Source organism: Coloeus monedula (genome assembly GCF_965178545.1).
Source record: "Coloeus monedula genome assembly, chromosome: Z".
Classification (NCBI taxonomy): Eukaryota; Metazoa; Chordata; class Aves; order Passeriformes; family Corvidae; genus Coloeus; species Coloeus monedula.
Window position 1 is genome coordinate 70608124 of NC_138822.1, and position 22468 is coordinate 70630591.

The following is a 22468-nucleotide window of genomic DNA, read 5'->3' on the forward strand; positions in this document are numbered from 1 at the left end:
ATGTTATCTTTCCTCATTTTACGTGGTTTACTTTTTATTCTAACTAAAGAATTAATTTTCTCTCCACTCTCTGCTGCAGTAGTTCTGTAGTTTCACTGTGTCCTCAGTTCCTCCCAGGCATATAAACGTTGCTTGTAAATGTTGATATACCAAGCTCATTACTTCCTTTTTTCAGTCACCAATTAAAATACCAATTTAGACTCACAATAATCCTTGTTCCTAGTAAAGATCATTAAAGACAGTGTTAATGTGTTTAATGATCCTCCCACTAACACAGTATTTTCCCAGAAGCCATAACCTTTGCTTTTGCCTCTCTACAGGAAGGATGTTGTCAAAGACGCAAGTTTTCCCAGCCTGCTCTTTTTCAAAATAAGCAGCATGATATGTGTGAAAGAATGGGGTTTGTTTTGTATGATCTCAAGACTTTATGGCACAAACATCCCTGAAAGTCTTTCAGTAGCTACAAAAAGATCCCTAGGAATCCTAGCTAGAATAAGATCCCTGCAGTTTAAGCAGTGATTTCAGAAAGAGGTAGAAATTATTCATGCCAAGTAGCAGGCTGTAACTTCTACAAGGGAAGACCTGCAAATAAAGAGCTAAGCAAAGACTCAAATAGAAAGAGAATGAGCTCATTATACACTAATTAATGACCAAATACAAAGAAAGAATTTAGTACAAACCCAAAGATATTGTGTCTGTGTTACACCTGTCCTTATAAAAAGCTATCCAAACATGGATTTCTATTGATTGAGTTTTCCTAGTTAGCAGTCAGGTAGCCAATGAGAGAGGCATTCTTCTTGATGCCACTTTAGATCATACCAGACAACTTGCTGAATGTTCATATAAATGCATTTCTTGAGCACCACAAGAACAAAGGCCACAGCAGAAGGCTATCTAATAAAGAAATTACACACTGATTTATGCAGAGCTGCTGACCACCTTACCATGGTTTGTCTGCAAACTGAGGCATGTGTGAGTGGTTAGAAGCTTCTTCCACTCAGGCAAGGAAGAAAAAGGAAGGGTAAATTGCCGTTTTTAAGGAAGGGAGGCAGTGGACTTGCAAGGAAAGACAGAAAAGTAAAAGGAAAATGGACAGGAATACATGATGTGGGAGAGAAGACAAGCAAAACAAAAGATGGTTGAGGTAAAGAAACGGTAAAATTCATCTCTTAGAGTACAACTAGTTTCTAACATATCCTATTAAAACCTGGCAACTAGATGTTATTATATCATTGATCTTTTTTATGACTAAGGATGTATCATTTCTTCTACTGTGTCTTTATTTAGTTACTTTTTTGCCAGCTTTACAGGGCTGTACTGAGAACAGACATGTATTAAGGTTGTAAAGAGCTCAGGCTACACCAGTTCCCTGGGAAGTCATTAAGGTAGAATGTAAAATGCTTAAGCTCTAGGTAGTTACTTCTGACAGATAGGGTGTTTTTTATTCTTAAGCTAAGTTCCTCTATTGCTTGGCTAAATATAAACACTGGTCTTGGAAACAGCAAGTTATAACTAGCTCTGACAAACCACCTGGTATCTTACTAGCACTGCATTTTTGCTGTTAGAGTAAAATTATCCTGATCGGGACTGGTTCTTTCTGCACTGCAGGGATATTCCTCCTGCTTCAGGCCTCAAAGCAAATTTCATTAGTTCTCATAGTCCTGTGCTAAGGACTTTGGAGGACCATAGTTATTCTTTGGAATGAGGGCTGTGATTTTTATAAGGTACCAGGAGAATCAGGTGGCCAAGCCCAGAACGGCCAAAGTTGTGAAAGCTCCATTGCTGATACCAACTCGTGCAATATATATGAACTTTTTAAAATCACATAAGCTAGCTGTAACTGCCATAGCAATGTTTTTACATACTTCTGAGCTGCTTCTCTCTTCAGGACTGACACACGAGCTTCACCTTGCCCTTTAAGTACTAGTATTATGGGCCCCCAAAGCATGCATCTCACTAGATCAGAGGCCAACAATTTCTGATTCAATCTCTAAGGCTGCCTCCAAGTTTGCATGAAGAGAAACCCCACGTATGAATCCAGAGGAAAGTAACAAAGGTTTGGTTGGTTCTTTCAATTTTGTTTTAACAAAAACCAAGGCATTTTTTACCTAGGACAAGCATCTCACATATGGTGTTTACCATTTTCTTCAGAATTTCAGTTTGCATTCATTTCTCAAGAAAGCACAATAGTTTCGTCTCAGGTTTATCCTTGTTTCATGTCCTAGGATTTACATCTCTCTGGGTTTAGGAGTAAAACTAGAAGCTGGATGAAACCCATGTCCTTGTTAGGCCACTAGGCAGATAGGCAGTCTGCCTGGGTCTGCTCACTAGAAAGCTAGGAAAGGAGTTTTAAACTCCCTCTGTAAACCATCTTTGAGCTACTAGGAGTACTGTTATTGACATCATAATTGGAGACATTGTAAGTGTGGAAAATACTGTCTGTCATTTGAAAAAAGGAAAACATGTGAAAAGGATTGGTTTAGTTGCCTCATAGTAAAACACATTTTGGAAATCTCTCATCGACATAATGAAGCAATGTGGGGAATTTGATACTGAAGCAAGAGGGAAGGATGTGTGTAACCAAATTGCAACGTGGCATCCTGATCCACATCAGTTCTGCTAGTGTTTACACAGTCCAAATTTAAGAAATCAGGGCTTAATATTAACTCATTCTTCAATTCTATCAACACGTAAGAATTAATGTATCTCATAATGTTCACAGACAATTCCTCAAGTAGAAAAATCAAATGGCTTGAACTTCAATTTTTTTGTAAATTGAGGTTATATATGAATGCCTTACAATCTTCTTCAAATCAAAATATGTTGGTGCTGTCCAGGATGCCAATTATGTGATGGCAAATGCAACATGCAAATTTCTTGCAATTTTGGAAGACTCTTGCCTGCAAATGCCACCACATTGCAAACTACAGCATAGAAATACCACACTGCTGGAATAAATGGTTTCAAACATTTGCCTAGATTCTTTATTTCTGTACTGCACATGCTTTGTCAAAAGAGAGAAGATGCTGCAAAAGCTTTTTTCTTGGAAGAGAAAACACACATCAAAAACCCTCTCACGCTTTTAGCTGTGCACACCCAGGTATTACTGAAAATGCAAGCAGACAGGAGTAACCTGTAGGCTGATACTGAAAACACAGAAGGTAGTAACTTGGAGAAAGAGCAATGGCACAATGCACGTGTGCACACAGACACACACCCACATGAGAGCACTAACATCTTGCAACCATTACTCGCCCTGTGATACAGACATAATCTAGTTAAAATGGAAATGTATTAGGAAAGTCAAACAATTAATTGATCCAAGAAAGGTTGTTTCATGTTTTGTGTAAATCAAAGCTAAAAATTCATTTGAGGGACACTGCTGTATTGTAGACTAAACAGAGTTTGGCATGAGCGCAGCGCTTGGTGTGGGTGTTAAAGTTGTTCTGCACTACACATGGTCAGTAATCCTCAGCAGAAATGTTAACTCAATTTGTCAGCATTATCTTTATGTCAACAGTAATGCTTAAATATTTACAATAGACATAGTACTCTGAGGGTTCGTAACGCAAGATAAATTGGAAAAATGTTAACAAAATGGATGGTACTAATACAAGCCCTTGGCACTTTGTACTCTTCAATTTTATATACAAGAGGGTTTGCCTGAAAGTCAGATTTTATTAGGCTTTACAGTTTATTCGCTACCTCCAAGCTCTTGCTAAAATGAAGCAGAAATTTGTATAACCCTTGTAAAAACAGAAATGTATTAGCTTAATGATGCATGAGTACTGAGTCTACAAGAAAGAGGCTTAGATTTTTACATATGTGTTCTGGACCAATTTCAGCCTTGACATAAATGAGCATGAATAATATAGACCTTAAACTGAGTTGCACCTGTTTATATACTGACATAATTTGGCCCTGTGTCATCAAAGAAATTATAAATACACATAATAGTAATATAAATAAAAAATACCTTTTTAAAAAATAATATATTCCACATACAATATCATTCCAAATGCATTACAAGAAAAAATAAAATACTGTAAATTTTACAAACAGCTAAGAACAAAAAGAAACAAACCATAACTTGGGGAAAGCAGTTTAATTGCATCTCTGAAATTAGAGAAATAATATAATAATGAACAAGATAGCCTTCCTAGACACTTTACCTTTATTACTCTTCCTTTTTCAGTCATTGCCATATATTCTATTAATTAATTCTTCTAACGAGCAATGACTGTGAAAGCCAAGCATTTATTTCAACCATGTGTAATTTTATCACCCTTAACCTTTGATCTTTTCTCTGTTTGAGTTTCTGGTTTTTAACTATCCCTCAGCATTTGCTCACCCCTATGCCTATATCTTCCCACTGTCTCAACCACCAAAGTCTTCCCCATATTTCCTCCAGTCATAATTCACCAGAAAGTAGCACATGAGGAATCTCAGTGCCTACTTTGACATGATATTTTCAAAAAAAAAAACTTGTAAGTATGTCTTTCCTGGATGAGACAATTCCACTTTTCTTTTACAGTACTTACGATAGCTTTAACTCACTTTCATAGACCTAAATGTCATTATTCCTCCATACTGTTTTCCCCACCACTTTCTACAGCTAGTTTATTATCTGTCGTCTTGCTACTACTCATACCAGAACCTGTCATCTTGAAAAGTTTGTTTTTACCTGCCTCATTTTTTGCTCTTGCATTTAAGTCTGAAAACGTTTTGAGATGTAATTTTTTACATATTCTGATTGTCATAAGAGGAAAAAAGTGACATAGTGCAGCAAAATACTGTGACATAAAAGGAATTTCTTCCATCCCACTACTTTTTTCACTATGTTTACATACGACTTCACTGGGTACAAATCCTGTATGTTTTGTTTATGTAGTTCTTGTCTCCATGTTTCCTCAACTTTCATAACCTATCAGTCATCATTTGACTCTGATATGGTAAACATGAAAAAAATAGTCCAAAATAATAATAATTAAAAGAGCAGCTGACAGATTTAAAAAAAAAAAAAAGTTTTCTGCAAAATATATATCTCTTTCAGAGATGAGTCACCTAGAAGGCTTTGTCAAATGAATAGCAGCTTGGTGTCAGACTCCCCAAAACACTTCTGCCCCTACTCCAACAGTGTACTACTTCAAGGGACTAATTGCTGAGAGGAATTGACACTGGAAAACATGTTTCAAAGTGTTTATTGCAGACCATAGTGTCATATGTTAGTACATCAGTTTGCAAGACCTTCCCCTATTTCCACACACATTTGGTTTTTTCTCTTCCTCTTGCCCCCCTCCTGACCCCTTATAAATCGGCAATGCTTGACGTTAAACTATTCAGTTTTAAGCTAATATACATCTAAATCCCCAAACAGTCACATAGTTTTCTATAGAAAACAGCATAGTGAGAAAAGGGTAAATACAATTCAGCCCCTTCCTACTTACATACTCACACACACTTTCTATCTATAGAACATTCACTGTTCTTTAATTAGGAAAGCCAGCTGGGATTTGAACATTTCTTTGAGGGAAGCACAGAAGCAATGCTTAGAAAATGTATGAAATACCACCTTTTCTTTGAGCTGCCAGTCAGGCTTTGAGTCTTTTGCCCCATATTCTATTCGCCATTCTTATTCTGGACCTGTGATATCCGATTCCTGTTTCTGTAATTTCCATCTTTTGTTCACAAGTCTATCTCTCACAATAACACTATTCAGATAAGGTATGTCTTTGAGTAGTCAGCTACTACCTTTTTTTTCCCTCCTTGTAAAGGTCCCATTAGTGCTTTGGGATACCGTGATACAAATGTACAAAGCAAGAGCCCTCCATTGAAATATTTCAGCTCACTTTTCAGTGCTGTATCAGATAGCACTAGAAGGGAGTTTTTATCGTTTACCTTGCAAATGATGGAAACCGCTCTCTGTTAAACAAAAAGAATTAAGGAAGCACAGCAAAAGATATATTTGTAGTACACTGCCAGTGTGTCATGATGTCTTGGCACTGAAGGAAAAATATAAGAGGATTTTCCCAGATAAGGCACCTTGCAAACACAACATATGCTTGTTGTGACACTTTGCCCAATTATTCATTATTCAATTGAAAATGGTATGCTTTCAAGAGTTAAAAAGTAAAAAGATCAGAATAATGACCTTGAACTGTGCATAGAAAGACACAGAATATTTTTATTATGTCTCCTCTTAATACAAGGTTTGTAATTTTTTCAGGTACACACCGACCAGAAAATGGATCAGTACTGCTTCAAGGAAAGCAATAAATCTATAATAAAACCCACTGTATTTATAATAATTGTAATTAACAATAGGAAATGGATGTTTATTACTGTAGATATTGCATAGAAGTATATGATGCATATTTATATAGAGAAGGCCCAAGCTGAGAATTCCTGGATCCTTGCCAGCAGTGTGCTTTGCAACTTTAGGTAGACCACTTACATCTATATATATCTATATATATATAGATATATATATATGTCACCTTATCCACCAGTAACACAGGAATGTTACCATTTGCTTCAAAGAGTCTTGATTCAGAGGTGTAATTTCATTTAATAGTATTTGATATTCTTAGATTAAAAATATTTTTCCATGTCCAAGTTCTATACTCCAACTACTTATCAATAAAAAAACAAAATTCAATGTGTTTCCATAGGTATTTATTGTTGGATAAAATTTAAAATTATATAAAATGAGTGGTATAAGTAACATTAATTCTGTAATTTCAAGTCTTTTTCCAAAATCAGGTAATTTTTTTATAGTTCTTATAACAAAAGATGAGTGATTAAAAATATGCTACGTCTGATTAATCGCTTTAACACTTACCCAGTTGCTGAAGACATTAAGCAATTAAAGTAGTCTTCATCTGCAACCAAACTGACAATAATTTTGAAATATGTTTGTGAAAGTGTAATACCAAGATCAAGCATTTGTATGATCTCAAGACTTCATGACGCAAACATCCCTGAAAGTCTTTCAGTAGCTATGAAAAGATCCCTAGGAATCCTAGCTAGAATAAGATCCCTGCAGTTTTAAGCAGTGATTTCAGAAAGAAGTAGAAATACTCATGCCATCACATTTTAGCCTGGGAAAAAAATAAAGAAAAAGAAAATTGTATCTGAAAAAAGCTGAATCTGTGTATTGTAATTGGACCTCAGAAGTTTGTTTACCTTAAGATCTATGCCTTGCAGGGACAACTAATTGTAACAGCAATCAAGGGCATTTAGGTCACTTTCTGTAAACAGATGAACGCTTAAACACCACCAGTGGCTGATATTTTGTGGCTATTCTAAAATACCTAAATTCTAAACATCTACATTTATATCTCTGAAGTCCATGAAAACCTTAATTTTGGATGCATAGTGTACACCACACAAGGCACATTTCAACAGAGTGCTTACTGAACTTACTTAGGTGGTATTAAACACAGCCGTGTTGAGAACTGAGGTTAAGCTGTGCCTGAGTGCTCTGCTGGACTGGAGGTGGTCATTGCTGCACTTGCTAATGTGGAAGTCTGGTGCAGTCAGAGCTGAAAACATGATTTTAACAGCTTTTTTTAAAGGAAAATAAGCACCAATAGGCACTCTTCTGAGCAATGAAATATGAATTCTTTGACCTCACTGACCCATTTCTCTTTGTCCTCTCAAGCACTTCTGGTCTCAACAGTCAGCACTACAGAGACACCACACAGAGGAAGCACATCTGCTAGTCATGGCACCTACTCTCTGGCAGACTCCTAGCAGCAGTTGGCTGCAGTTTCAGCTTTATCTACAGATATGTCCCATATTCAGGCTGTTATGTGATCTATCTTTGCTGCTTTCCCTTCCTAAAAGCTTTCTCCGTTCCCTGAACTTCCATGCTTCTTTCACATTTGTGAATTAGGTGCCATATGACTTGCTCATGAAATCGCTACATAGGCTTTTTCACAGCCCCGGGGTGGGAGCCAGGGATCTCCCCACATTTGTGTGCCTTCTGCCTCCAAGCAAGCAAGACAGGAAAATTAATTACCCTATGGGCACATTTACATGCTGGGACCGCGATTTCAGTGCAGGAAGGTCAAATGTGCAAGCGCAGACTCTTACATGCCTTTTAAAGCCACATTGCTGCTTGCCACACAAGTAGGAAGCTTGTCACATGTAAGAATTGTAAAGAAATGTTGCTGAGAAACTTATTTTCAAATCCTGATCTTTGACCTGTTGCCCCAGAGCTTGTCAGACCACAGAAGCTGCACTCGTGGCCTGGGCATGGGGAAGCACAACATGTTTCACTTCAGGGAGGATTCAGGAGCATGTTTGATTTGTTATGTTTACAGCCAAGGGGCATTTGCAGGTGCAAGTCAAAGCCACAAAGGCATATGAAAGCCTCACCAGTGCACAGCGAAGAGAATCCCTTTGATCCCTGAAGGTGCACTAATGCACTGCTGCAGAGAAGACTGTCCTCCTGTGTATTTGAGAACATGCCATGATCAACATCAGACACAACTGGATAAGCAGGAAAGAGCAGCCAGCTTCCTTGAAACCCACTGTCATACTTGAAACTATAATGAGGTGAATAAAACAGTAGGCTTTCCAAAATGTACCAAAATCAGGAGGGAAAAAAGCCTTTTCAATGGAGACTGAAGCAGGTCTATACTGATCATACAAATACCTGCACATCATTTTGTGTTAACCCTAGAATTCTTTTTACTTAAGGGTTTTGGCTTTTGTATTCACCTAAAAGGACTTCTCCATAGATGTTCCAAATCCATTCAGAGACAAATTCTGTTTACTAGGCTTATTCCTGGCAAATATTATGGCAGGCATTGAAGGTAGTCTCCAACCTTTGGGCTGCTCTATCCCATCAGTGTAAACAAAGAGCTGTTATAATTAGTCTTTAGGATTGCCATAAAGAGAGAGGAGCCATTTAGGGAATGTGGGTCTGGTTCAAACTTCCTTTGTCTTTTTATTTAACTTTAGTGCACCTCGAAAGAGATCCTAAATGGCACTGGCTTTCCCATAAATTAAATGTGGGACTTTTTCTAGGTTTTAATATGTGCAGAGTGGATTTTATTTTTATTCAAGCAGAATAATCAATGAAATGTTCATTCCATATTTTACACTGATAAGCAATTATCTATAAATATTTACAAATAAAAGGAGAAAGGGAACTTGAGAAATACATACTTTGGGGAGGGGGAGTGTTCTAAAGTTTTAAAACAAGTTTTAGGAAATACCTTAGAAAACAGGAGATGCAATAACAGAACACATACAACTCTTTATCTTGTCTTCACCAAAGACAGTACTCTTTATCGTTGGAAGTGGACCACATTTTATACTGAGTGATTCATTTGTTATGAATGAGTAATTCCATAAGTTTTAAGCTCCTTCTCTATTTATCAGACACCTGTGAATAGATCATTTTCACAGGACTTAATTGATATTCACTGAACTGGGATACTTGCTTAGTTCATCAAGTATTTTTGCATATCTGAGATTTGAGTTATTCTACTGAATTGTGATCATCTGAATGAGTGACCAAGCATGTGATGTGCTTGAAAGCACAGATCATACCCACTCAAAACACACGTTGGTCTAATTTATTCTCTGCTTGGAGAGGAACTCAATGTGTAATATCTATTCCGCATTTTCCGTGTACAGCTCTAAATGGTTTTCTCACTAAAATCCTGTGATCTACATAATTTTAACGCATACAGACTCAGATAAGCTGCATAGAAAAAAACACAACATTATCTGATTCTTATTCACAATCAGTTCAAAGGCTGTTTTAAATGTTAAGATACACGATCCATAAAAGCGTTTCAGGTAGTTCAACAAAAGAAGAAAAGGAATGTGCCAAGACAGGAAGGAAGAACTCTAAATTACACAGTAGATTATGGATTTATACATTTATCAAACAGAAGGAAGCTGCCAAAGCACAGTAGTCTTGGACTTCCTAAATATCCTCCAGAAAGCCTTATTTTACACTGGATCCAGAAGATAAGGAAAGTAAACTGGAATTTCACTCCTAGAATCTGATACAACTTGTGTAAGAAACGAAGTAGTCATTTTTATGTATTTATAATATCACCCAGACGCAGAAAAAGTATAGGTCTTGTTATTTTTCTCATCTACCTGACCATAAAAGCAGTAATCAAGTAAGTGCTGAAGATACAATTGTTACAGTAATGCACTTTACCTGTTGTATGCACTTCAGTGGGGAAAATAATCTGCTTTTGCATGAAAAGACAGAAAACCATAGAAAGTGTTTGAAAACACTGGCATCCTCAACAGGACAAATGTTTTTATGCAAGTCAGGAGTTTTTTGGAAATTGAGACTGGAATTCTGCCCTGATCATCACTCCCCAGAGAGGTAAGTAGAACCCAAGCTGTCTAAATTCGGTGCTCATTGGCAAAAGACAGTAACTGTAATGTTCTCACTATGGAGAGCACCTATTTTTCATATGCCATTGTGACAATATTCTCTCCCTTCTTGCCTTAGCTGTCCCAGGAGGCCTGACAATCAGGATTACATATAGAATTGACTGAACTCTCTTACGTATTTGTTTCACAGTAATGATCAGCTGGGGTTCTTTGTGCTCTTCACCATGAATCAAGTCTTTGGTGATGACTTCAAGTTTTCAAGTCAAATTTACTTTGTGGAGGATTTCATACCACGTCACAAATATATCTGATGCAGTGTCCAGCACCAAAATAAGTGATGTGCAGATATCCATGTCATGGTGTTGAGGTATCTGCCACACATTATTTTTTGGACACATGAGTTTCACACAGACTCCAGTTGCCAAGTCACTCCTAGTAAAAAGAACTTAAAAGAAACTAGAACATTATCTTTTACTTTTACATCTCTATTTGCCCAGTCATGTTTTCCTTGGTCTCTCCTGGAAGAATTAATTTTAAATGGAGCTTGGACAAAGGTAAGAAGGAGTGAGCAGGTGCCAAGACATTCTGCTGGGAAGAATTTGAAAATGTTGAGTCATGACCAGTGACCTATCTTTCTTTTTTCTTAGAGGTACCATCTCACAGCAGATTACGTCAAGCACAAGAATGAAAGATCTGCCATGCTGCTTTGCCTCTTTTGATCCTGTGGAAACACAGAAAACGAAAAAATCTGGTCACAGACCCTCAGGACCTGACCCTGAGGAAGAGTACATGGAAATGAAATGTACTCAGAAAAAAATTATCAAAAAATTAATCACCAAATATCTTGTACTTCTAAGAAAAATAGGGGGGAAACCCCACTATGAGGCTATGCACTCTTTTGTTCTTATTCCATAAAAATATTGCATGTTGATGGTTTTTGAAAAAAGCATAATAACCCGTGGTTATTATGGCTAATAATGTGGTTAGACAGGAAAGCCCAGAGGAATTAACAAAATCTGATGAAACCCTGAATAATTCCACTTATAATGGTCTACGTCTGCAAGATACACACAAGTAATCATTACATCAGAGAAAGTTAAAGCCACAATGTTCCACATTCACCCACAGGTTTAAGAGCACCAGTCTGGCACACTTAAGTCTGGTTGCCTTGTGGGCCTCCTTGGAGACCACTTGGTTACTCACTGTACTACCTTTTCAAGACAGAAATTTCCTATTTCCAGGAGCTATACTTGAGTGTTTATCTGACAAAATAGGCAATTCTCGGCAATAATCTGGAGTCAAAAACTTTCTATCCTACTTCATTGTCCTTCTGTGCTTTTTTGTATATATCTCCTCATTCTTCATGTAGGAGTATGTCACTACTACATATTTAGGCTTCTTCACTTGATATCTGTGCTATACAAAATGGAAGGGCTGTGACATACTTGACAGTAAAGTAAGAATGGCCATTTTACCCTTGTGGATTTCATAAACAGTTGCCTTCAGTGGTGAAAAGCATGAATTAATCACCAACATAACAATGGAAAAAGAGTTCTCTAACTGAAGTGAAAATTGAGCCATTTCTGTTGCTAGAATCATGACAGCTGTGATCATTCTCAGCTAGGAATTACAGTGTGGAGAGATAGTGAGAACACTTTTTTGGGTAAAATCTTGGCCCTTCTGGAGTAAAGATGAAAAGTATTTATCTCAATAGACCCATGCTTTGGCCTTTCCAGAGTCAAAAGAATTTAAGAGTTTGATTAGCCAACACTCCAAATGGAATATAAGATCAGGTAAAAAATTCTATGTTCCAGTTTCACTCATAATGCAACCTCAATTTTATATACCTTACTTAAACAGAAATTAGTGTTTTCAACTTCCTTAGCATTAAAAGAAATTAAGTATCAAGAATTTCTGAAAACCAGAAATTCAGTGGCAAAGTTTGTTGTACAAAAACTGACTGTATAGTAAGTACCACAGGAGAGAAAACAAAGCCAACACCCTCCAACACCATCCCTGTGTACTAAAAATATGTAGGAGGGTGTTTTATGGGGCAAAGCATAAAGTATAGACTGCATTTAGCTGAAGGGCTGCAGCAATACTGTAGTGAGTTCTAACTGGTTTTTGAGACCATGTGTTATTTTTAATACTTTCTTGATAGTGAGATTTGCTTTTAGTCTGGGAACCCTGGCTGTTAGCTAGCCTTTGACCAGTATCAGATCGCAATTCTGTTTCACTGAAAATGACAAAATCTAGCATTTCAAAGAATTGTCAAAAAATTATTAATAAAGGAGTAGGTGTTTTTTGACTAAAAGAAAAGAAATTTCATGTGAATGGGACTCTTAGAAAGTGAGAACTGAGAGTATTTGGAGGAAATGAAAAAAACCTCTAAATATATATGGACAAGACAGTATAGTAAAGATGCAAAAATGACTGGACTGAAAAGAAATTGTCACATTGGTTCTAGAAATCCATTAGGAGCCAGAGGTTAACTAGGGAAAATATTGGCTTGCTACCTAATGAGAAAGACAGAAGATACTCAATATGATATAGATCAGAGTGCATAATGTTTACTTTGTTTCAGATTGTTCTAAAAGGCTGAGTCGCTCTTACACTAATAGAATTAATTTCAGAGAGTTATTGGATAAATTAGATTATTTCAATTTATCTGGATTTTAAATCCAGTTCTAGAAAACTTTGAAAGGCCTGTCCAGAGTAATCAGAGTTTTCAATAATCTTTGGAAGTCTGCAGGAATCAGTGAAGCTTCGGAAATGGGAAATATTTTGTCTACCTTTAAATTATACAGAGAAAAAAGAATTGTAGAATGTTAGACTGGTCATCTTAACTTCACTTTCAAGAGAAAAATAAAACAAACAAACCACTGGCAAATAGGAAGGTAACAGTTTGCAACTGAACCTTGAAGAAATGAGGAGATAAGAAATAGGCAAGACAAACCAGCCAAGTTCCGATCTAATTTTTTTCTGTGATGCGTAAGAGATTGTTTGGATGGGGGGGAAAAAGCAGAGGTGCTGTCTGTCTTAGCTTCAGTAACGGTGTTTGTTGACACTGGTTCCAGAGTGGTGGTACAGTGCAAAGTTGTCTGTTACCTACATTTTCAGCTTTGTAGTCCAATGGACCAGCACAAACTGGTTGTCAAAATGCTGTGCCTGATCTAATAAATCCTAACAGGCATTATCTAGTCACAGATCCCCATGTGGTAAGAAATAATCCAAAAAAAAATTATGAAAATCTGGGAGCACAGTTTTTAAGGTAAATATGCCCAGACAACTGATCAAAAAAGCTAACAAATAATAAGAAAGGCTACTGGGCCTTATGAAAGAATCTGCCCTGTGGCTGATACTACAATGGTCAACATAGAAGATGAAAGAAACTGAATTTCAGATTTATGATTAAGATCAAGCTTGAGAGTTGTGAGAAAGTTCAATATGATCTTGCCAATTCAGAGAAATTATATAGAAAACCAATGCAACAGACAAGTGAGTAACAATGGTTTTAGGGAACGATTATCCACTTTAGGAACACAGGACATTGCACAACAAAAATCAGACCACAAGCACCATAGCAATCAAAAATTTCATGCAAAGGAATGATCAATGCCAGTTTAAGGCATTTAAGAGCAATTCAACTTGCAGAAGACTCAAAGTAGTCTTCCCATTGCGATAAGGCCTCAGTGATCTCAATCACTTGTAGAGATACAGGGAACAGATGAAGGAAAAATCCAGAGGAGTTCTGCAGTGGTAAAGTGACATCTGAAAAAATGTGACTTGGAAGAAGTGATTGAAAGGTCCTGGGACTGTTTAACTTAGATAAGAGAAGATTTGTGGAAAACAGAATAACAATGATCTGGCATCTACACTGCTGCTAGGAAGATCAGTAGGAGAAAGAATGCTGCAAGGAGTATTTGAGAAGGCATTAGGATAAACCTTCTAGTACTAACCACTGTCAATCAGTTGCCTGGGGAAGCTGGGTATTAGCATCATGGGAGCATTTAAGAACAGTTTAGACAAATATCTTTCATGAATCACATAAATGAGCAATGGACTGAACGGCTTCTTCCCTTTGCCTACTCTGAGTGAGTACTCACTGTTAATACATATCCACTCCCTAGGATTTTGGCAGTAGGTCTCCGAATGGGACAGAATAAAAAATGGCTGTATCTCTGTGTCACAGGAGAGATCAGACTGAAAAACACCCAGAGAAAGACCCAGATCCAGGGCATCAAGAAGCCAAAATCCCAGGATGTCATGAACAATCCCAAACAGATGGCACATGGTAGTCACTGCTCTTAGGCAGCCCTTGACAAATACTAATAGACATAAATGACACAGACTGACGAGCTGTCATAACATTAGCTAGATAACCTATCACAGAAACTACCAAGTGGCTTGGTAAAATGTCACTCCTTCAGAGACAAAGATTGAAAAGTTTACATATTTCAAATTTTTCAACTAGCTTTTCTACAAAGACACTTGGAATTCATTGCATGGGAAGTTCACCAATAAAAGGTTCCCCCAGTTGCAGCAAATACAAGTAGCTGTACCAGCCTCTGGTGTTTTTGAAATAGCCTGGACAGTTACATACATATAGAAATTATTAAAATGGTCTACTAGCCTATGAATACCAGGGGGAGAAGATTTGCAAGAGAGGAAGAAAGTGGCTAAGGATAGGATAAATGGATGTCAAATAAATATTTTATTGTTCCTTTTCTGCTTGTTTTATTTTGACTACTCTGGTTTACTGCCCCTTTTGAATGTGTCAGAAGCTGTATCAAAATAAACACCCCTCCACAGAAAGGTGAGGCTCTTTTTATGTGGGGTCTATGATAAAAGCTCCCCTACACATTCTGGGATTGTGAAGAAAAAGACTAACAATATGTGAGTGAACACATAAACGATGGTCCTCAAAAGGCAGCCAAGATCTGATGCCAGAGATATAACTGATGCAGGCAGGGAAATAAAGGAAGTTTTCTTTTCTTAAAGCGTAATGTAGCGGCAAAGCTATTCCTTTTTTTTAAAGAGAAAGAAAACAGAAAATCAAGAGAAGGGCTCTTGGGGAAAACAAGAAATCAAAGGTAGTGAATGCAGCAGTCTGAAGGAAGTGACAATACATAAGAAAAGTTTAGATTACCAAGATTAAAGTTGTTGATGGCACTTAAATTCTTGCATCGACTTTAACAGTTTGAAACCGGGCTTTGATGAGTCCTGTAAATCACCAAGTTACACACTTGGACATTCCTGAGACACAGATTTTCCGTTTATAAACAGAACTCTTTGTGACTTTACACATTTGAGCAATGGAGTGGAAATCATTATGATGCTTTGCATTTGTATTCTGCATCAACAGGAACAGAAAATTTACAGCCTGTGCACGTCTTCCTGTTTTTTGTTTTCATGTTGGGAAGAAGTCAAGGGTCTCGCTTTGCAGGGCCCAGCTAGAAGTCAACAAGAGCAGGAGCAAATCTCCAAGCCTTAGAACACCAGCCATAGTTACATCACAAACTAAATGCACCACTTGGATTATCTGCTGTTTAAAATAGAACTCTTTAGTATGCTATCTATGTGAATAAAAGCATAAACATTTCAGCTATCAACTCATCAAAACCACTTGAGCAAGCATAAAATATCTTCTTGGCACCAGGTAGTCACTCTGTCCTCTTAACACGATTTCTCTCTTTCGAACTTACACTTCAGCCACATGCTAATGGGTTCATCTTAAGATAGTGAAGCCATGCATGCTTTTAATATCAGACTTCCTTGCATTGGCAAGAACTACAGATTTTTTGCTGACAAGACAATTTTACAACTGTATGAATGGTACATCTTTGTTTAGGGGAAAAAAATGAGGTGAGTAAGAATTCTGAACCACAAATGATGCCATGTGAGTCTAAACCAAGTGCAATCATTACAGACCACTTCACAAATGCAAATGAAGTAAAGTGAAGAACAAAATGAAAGTGCAGCTCACCCCCAAATGTGCTTTGTGTTTTTTTCTCTAAATAGCCTTTATTTTTTTGCAATTTGGTTAACATTTCCATGCTTATTTTCTTATTTTACTCCTTATTTTCTATGTTTACTACTGAGCAGGAGTATCTGAAGCAGACCAATTTCTTTAATTCATCTTAGTTTTTTAATTTCTACCTACGTGCTTGGGTATTGTTATTTATTTGTTTCAAAGGACCAGGCATGACCTCTAAAACCACAGGTCAAGCCCTCCCTGGGGCTGGTCACAGACTCCACCAGGCACAGATTGAAGTACTCACATGACAAATACTGCTAGTGATTGAGTGCATTATGAAGTGGAGCACAAGACTCCTTCTGCTTACAAGAGGTCTGTGATGACAGGCTTACAAGGAAACAAGGATGTCATCCCTTTTCATCCCTAAGACAAATCAGCATGGGTTTCCTCTGTTCTGGCCATCCACCAGAAAGTCCTCACCCACTACTCTTCCCAGTTCACTTTAGAGGCAAGCACGTACGAATTTCAGTCCACTCAAACATTAACATCACCCCTTCAGCTGCACTCATATACACATACACCCTCTTCCCCTTCAACAGAAAGCAGAAAAATTAGAGGCAACTGGGGAGAGCAGATTTCTCCCTAAATCTTTGTTGCTGAAGACAGCAAAAGAGCTTAATGAGTGCCTTGGCCGAGAGCCCCATGCTGGCTTGAGCTGGCTGCTCCTGCGACGACAGCATCAGCACGGCTTTATTCTCAGCTCAGTCAGCACCTCCCCAGCAAAGGACTTCAATCGCACCAGATGCTACATTCAAACAGCAAGGGACCACTGTCTTCCCCTCTGTTCCTGTGGGTGACATACCAGAGAAGATCAGGGAGAAATACAAGAGAAATCCATGCCTGTTTTAAACTACTGTGGTCAGAAAATTCCTTTTGGATTTGTATCAAATTCCATTTAATGTCTTCCATTTCTGTGGTCTCTTTTTCCCCCTGCCACCAAGGTCTTCTCAGCTGTCCCACTGACAAGTCGGCCTTTTTCTGATGTCCCCAAACGCCTGTATGGACACAGTATCAGATAAACACTGGGATGAGTGACTGGGTTAACTGAAGTTAATTAAAGGTCTGTTTTCAGCACTGCTAAAAGATAACTGGGCCAAAATTTAGAGCACAGGGGAAGTTTTACTTTCAACAATATACACTGTTTGGTAAATAAAAGGCTCGAACAATTTCAAAGAAAGTTGTGCCAAGAGCCTTGCAAAAACATTTTCCTCCTCAGAGAATTACACAAACGGTGCAATTCACTTTAAAGCTTTGTAGGTTTAATTTTGCAAGTCTCTTGTAAACAAACACTGAGGCTAATTCACTAAAAACACTATAGACTGAAAGCACAATCATTTTATAATCTTAACCATTCATTCTCAATAACATATTCCTAACATTTCAAAATGGCCAAAAATCAAAATTACTGGAAAATTGGAAGTGGGTTTAAAAATAAATTCTGTCTTCTCCAGTGTAAAGTTAGATATCCAGTTGCTGGCAGGACTGTACAAGTAAAATAATGAAATCATATTAGGATGGCAGTGACTATACAAATACTTACCTTAAACTACGAAATGCAGCCAGTGTAAACTGCATGGGTCTCAGGGTTAGCTGATTAAGCCCGAACTGAGTCCCTGTGCAGTCCCTAGAAAACCTGCTGCTTTTCTTTCTGGCACTGGCACAATCACCAAACAGTTCATCATTACTGGTTGTATAAAATACTATGGAAAGTCTAACTAACATGAGCAGACATACTCCTGAGGTTTAAAAATGTTTTTTGGTACCCCAAGGGTGTGCACTTGTTCATAATATTCCCAGATGGAAAAACATGTTGGTAAATTGTGAAACAGTGTGAGGAGCTGAACTGAACTGTGATGAGCTGAACTGTCTGAAAATAAGCACAGTTTTCTAAGCATGTTTTTGATTTAAATGCTGCAACAGTGATTATTTACTGTGAGGATAATAGAACAGATGGTGAACATTTAGCTGACCAATATTTACTGGTTGCACATGCAGTACATCAAGACTTTTATAAGCATTGAAGTAATGATTCTTAATCGCGGCTTGTTTTCTTGCTTTTAGGCGGGAACTGTTAATAAATAGAATGGAAAATGAAAGGTGATTACCACTTAAGGATTACACTTATGGCTTGTCTACCTTGCATTTGATTTGTTCAGTTTTCATAATGTAAACCTGATCTGTCAGGTCACAGTGAAAGCACTCATATATAGTCTATATTAAGTTTAATTAAACAATGGGTGACGCAAAAAAATCTGATTGCATGTTCTGATCTGATCCCAGACTATAAAGACCTGAGAGAGGCGTCAAAATGGCCCCATCTTTATTGATGAATACTAAAGGTGCTTTGTTCTGGAGTACTCATTTAAGGGCAAGCTTTAATTTGCTGCGACTGTGCTCTTCTGGCATTATCACTAGAGATACTAAAACCAAGGTCATAATCTACATCAATACACTAAATTTTAAAATGTCAGAGTCACCATTGTGACTCAGTAATAACACAGTGTTATTGCTGTGTTCTAATTACGTTTCAGAATGGGTGAACTCATTCCTTCCAGTTACCCTACAGTAGTTAATTGACCTCTTTGTGTTGTATTTCCAAGCACCATTGAGATATTTATATTGCAGCTGTGGTCTGTCTGAGATGACACAATTTCGGAGAAAAATTAAAAGATAGATGTCTTTCTTGGTAAAGTGTCTGTCTTATCTTAATGATCTAAAGCTGCTTTGCAACATAGATATCAAGTAATTATTAAAAGGCCTGGCTTGACAGCACCAAGGGTGGAATATCTTCTCTATGCATGGAGCAAATACAGAACACCATCATAAATACACTAAACTGAAAACACAAGGCCTATTCCCTCACTTGGCCCCCAGATGGAGCATGCCAGGTGGGACTACTGTGTGACCCCTCTTAATTCTCATTCACATTCATAGCAACAATTTCGTATTTCAACAACTCAGGCTGAATTTTGTAAGGTTTTGCCAGTCTTTTTCTTAACAAATCTTATCTCCTTACAAAGCTCTGTATTCAGGTCCCAGTATACTTTTTAAAAATATTTTGATTTCCTTCTCTTCCTTCCAAATTAATTTCTACTTTAATTTAAATAATTTAAATTTTTCTTCTCTAATTTCCAAACTAATTTATTTAGTTACCAATTTTTTACCCCTCCTGTTCCACACTGATGCGCACATCTTTTGAACTTTTAATCATTACATTTTGGTTTTTACTTAAGATTGCAGACCCATAAAGCATTCTAAAACTGTTTGAGAAGTAATTTTTTAGGCATGTGGAAGTGAAAGGTCCATGAAGAGTTTTGTTAATCGTTTTTATGTAGAATGTACAGCATAATAATTTTATGACAGATAAAGGAAATCAATTAAATCAAAAGAAGCAGAAAAAGTTACGGAAATTTATAGGTGTGGAAAGAACAGGTATTAAGACTATTTAGATTCCCAAATTCTAAAAGAAAAACTCTAAAATAAGTACCTTTGCCTATTGCACAGAGTAGTTGTACTAGTTTGAAAACAAACCAGTAGAAGGCACCAAGTCAGAATAACAATTTAACAGGGAAATTTAAAAAATAAAGGCAGAGAACACTGGGTTAAACTGACAGTCAGGATACAACCTGACACCCACAACAACGCCAACACTGTCAGGGTGGCAGTAGAAGTCCGATAAAATGGGGGCTGCAGTCCCGAAGTGATGGATGTGGATTCTGTCGAAGCAGTGATCCCATGGAAAGGGCCTGCACTTCCTCGGAAGGTCGGGTGGTGGCTGTGTAGCTCCTGTCCTCTGGGAATCCAGTGAAAAGGGTTTCTGTGGTGTTCAGAATCTCAGATTATACCCAGGATGGAATGCTTGGTTCCTCCCTCTGGGTGGAGCATCTCACAATGGAATGATGAGTCATGAGAGGCCAGGCGTTTATTAGGCTCATTAACAGAAGATAGTCCGGAGGGAGTTATCTCTGAGCCATGCAGCCAGGCATTGATGGGCCATTAACAGAAAGATAGTCTGGGGGGAGGAGGCAAGGAAACACTGCCCCTCCTGGTTTCAACAGCTCATGAGGATGGTAATAGAATACATTGCAACCCAGGACAGTAGTGCAGTGTGATGAAAGAATGTTGAAGAATGAAACATGCACATGGTAAGGAAGAACTCCCAACACCTAGGAGAAGTACCTTCAATCACAGACCTATAAAGAATGGGGAAACTCATTGGGCTCACATCCATGTACAGATAAATTGACAACGGTGACAGGGACTTGAAAATGGCAGAAAATAAGCATACAAAATTGGGAGGTCATTTCTGTTGAGAGAGAGATTCAAAACTTGAAGAATTCAACAAAATCTGTAGTTTCCCTGTCACATTTTCTTCACACCTTGTTTATTCTGTAATGTTGCAGAGCGTTTTCAGGGCTGTCAATAATAGAGATGTAGAGAAGGGATTATTGTCGCAAACCTTTGCCCTGTCAGACACATATTGTCACAGATGTCTGCTCCCAAGTACCTGGTTTATACCAGGTTGTGGTACGACTGCCTTTCTGGTATAAAATGTACATGGGAGTTTCCTCGACCTTTACACTTCAGCTTTAACCTAGCTGAGGCTTCTATGGATGGGGTAGGAGTAGCAGCCAACACGGTATGCACTAACAGTGGTAGAAGCCCTGAGGAGGAAATGCCCTGCTGAAATCGAAACGGAAGGCTTGCCAAGCAGATTGCATTGGAACAGGTAAGCAAACCCTGTCAACATAGGAAAAACAGCATGAGGCAAAGCACTGCAATTTTGAAGTCTTGCTTACACAAAGGCCTGTTGACTACTTTGCAAGAACAACTGCTTTTCCTCTTAACAGCTATTCTTGCCTATGCAGGAGTTGTACTATCAGCTTCTGCAACATCATTTCACATGCCACCTCTTTCCCTCTAGCAGCAGCATGTGACTGCATCCATCTCTACAGTATAGCTTGGACCAAGACAAACATGACTTCTACCAATACTATGGACTGTACAGTACATCACTGTTGAGGTGACTGAGCCAGCAATTGTGATGGCTGAGGGGCCAAGGAGCCCCGAAATAGCAGAGGCCTGATGGTGGACCAATTCTGAGGTTTAAGAACTTCCCCTGACCTCATGCTGAGAAAGGAAAAGCCTCACCCCTCAGCCTCTGTGGTGCTGTGCAGACTTTGTCTGATTGGCTTGTTACCCTACACGCCCTCAGACCTTCCCCATTGGATCCCTTTCCCTCGTCCCTCCTGTGTACCACCCCTGTGCCCCCAGATCATTGTCTGTGATGCTTGCCGCGCTCCGGTACAAAAACCCTGGGACTCCTTGGTCCCACTCTGTTTTGTCTCTCGTCTCCCTTTGTGGCAGGATGCAATAAACCTCATCCATGGAAACATGCCATGTGGGAGAGCCCTCCTGACTCTTTGCCTCTGGTAACGCGTGAGCTATCTGGCTTGAGTGTGCGTGTGTGAGTCCGCGACTCCAGCAGCATGGGTGAAAGGAGTAAGATTGCTGGAGTGCTGTACTGCACCCACCGGAACGATCCCATTGCCAGGGACGTTTCAGGGAAATGCAGCTACCCTTCATGGTCCCACGCACAGTGCTTTACATCACAAATGAGCAAACTATTGTCAACACTAGGAACTATCACTATATTTATGGTGACAACTGTGTATACCAAATGGGCAGTTAAAATAATTTGCTACTTAAATAAATCAGCTTATTTTCTTTTACTTGTTTCTTCTCTGAATATCCAGCCAATTTCTAACATACGGGATTTTTTTTGGAAGTGAGGAGCTTGTTTAAAGAAAAAAAAAGAATACATTTAATTCTCCACTTTCCCTCATAACACTGCTCAAAGAAGCTGTGAATAAAAACCAGTTTTCACTGCCTTCTCAAGCATCTTCCATGCTTTCTGACTCCACCAAGTAAGTTTCACACATACCTTCCCAGGTAAGATATCATACCTTTCATCTCCTGTCCTTGACACGGTGCTGGCATATCACTTATGCAACGCTCTGATCTCCTATCTGGTTGATTACAAGTACACAGTTCATC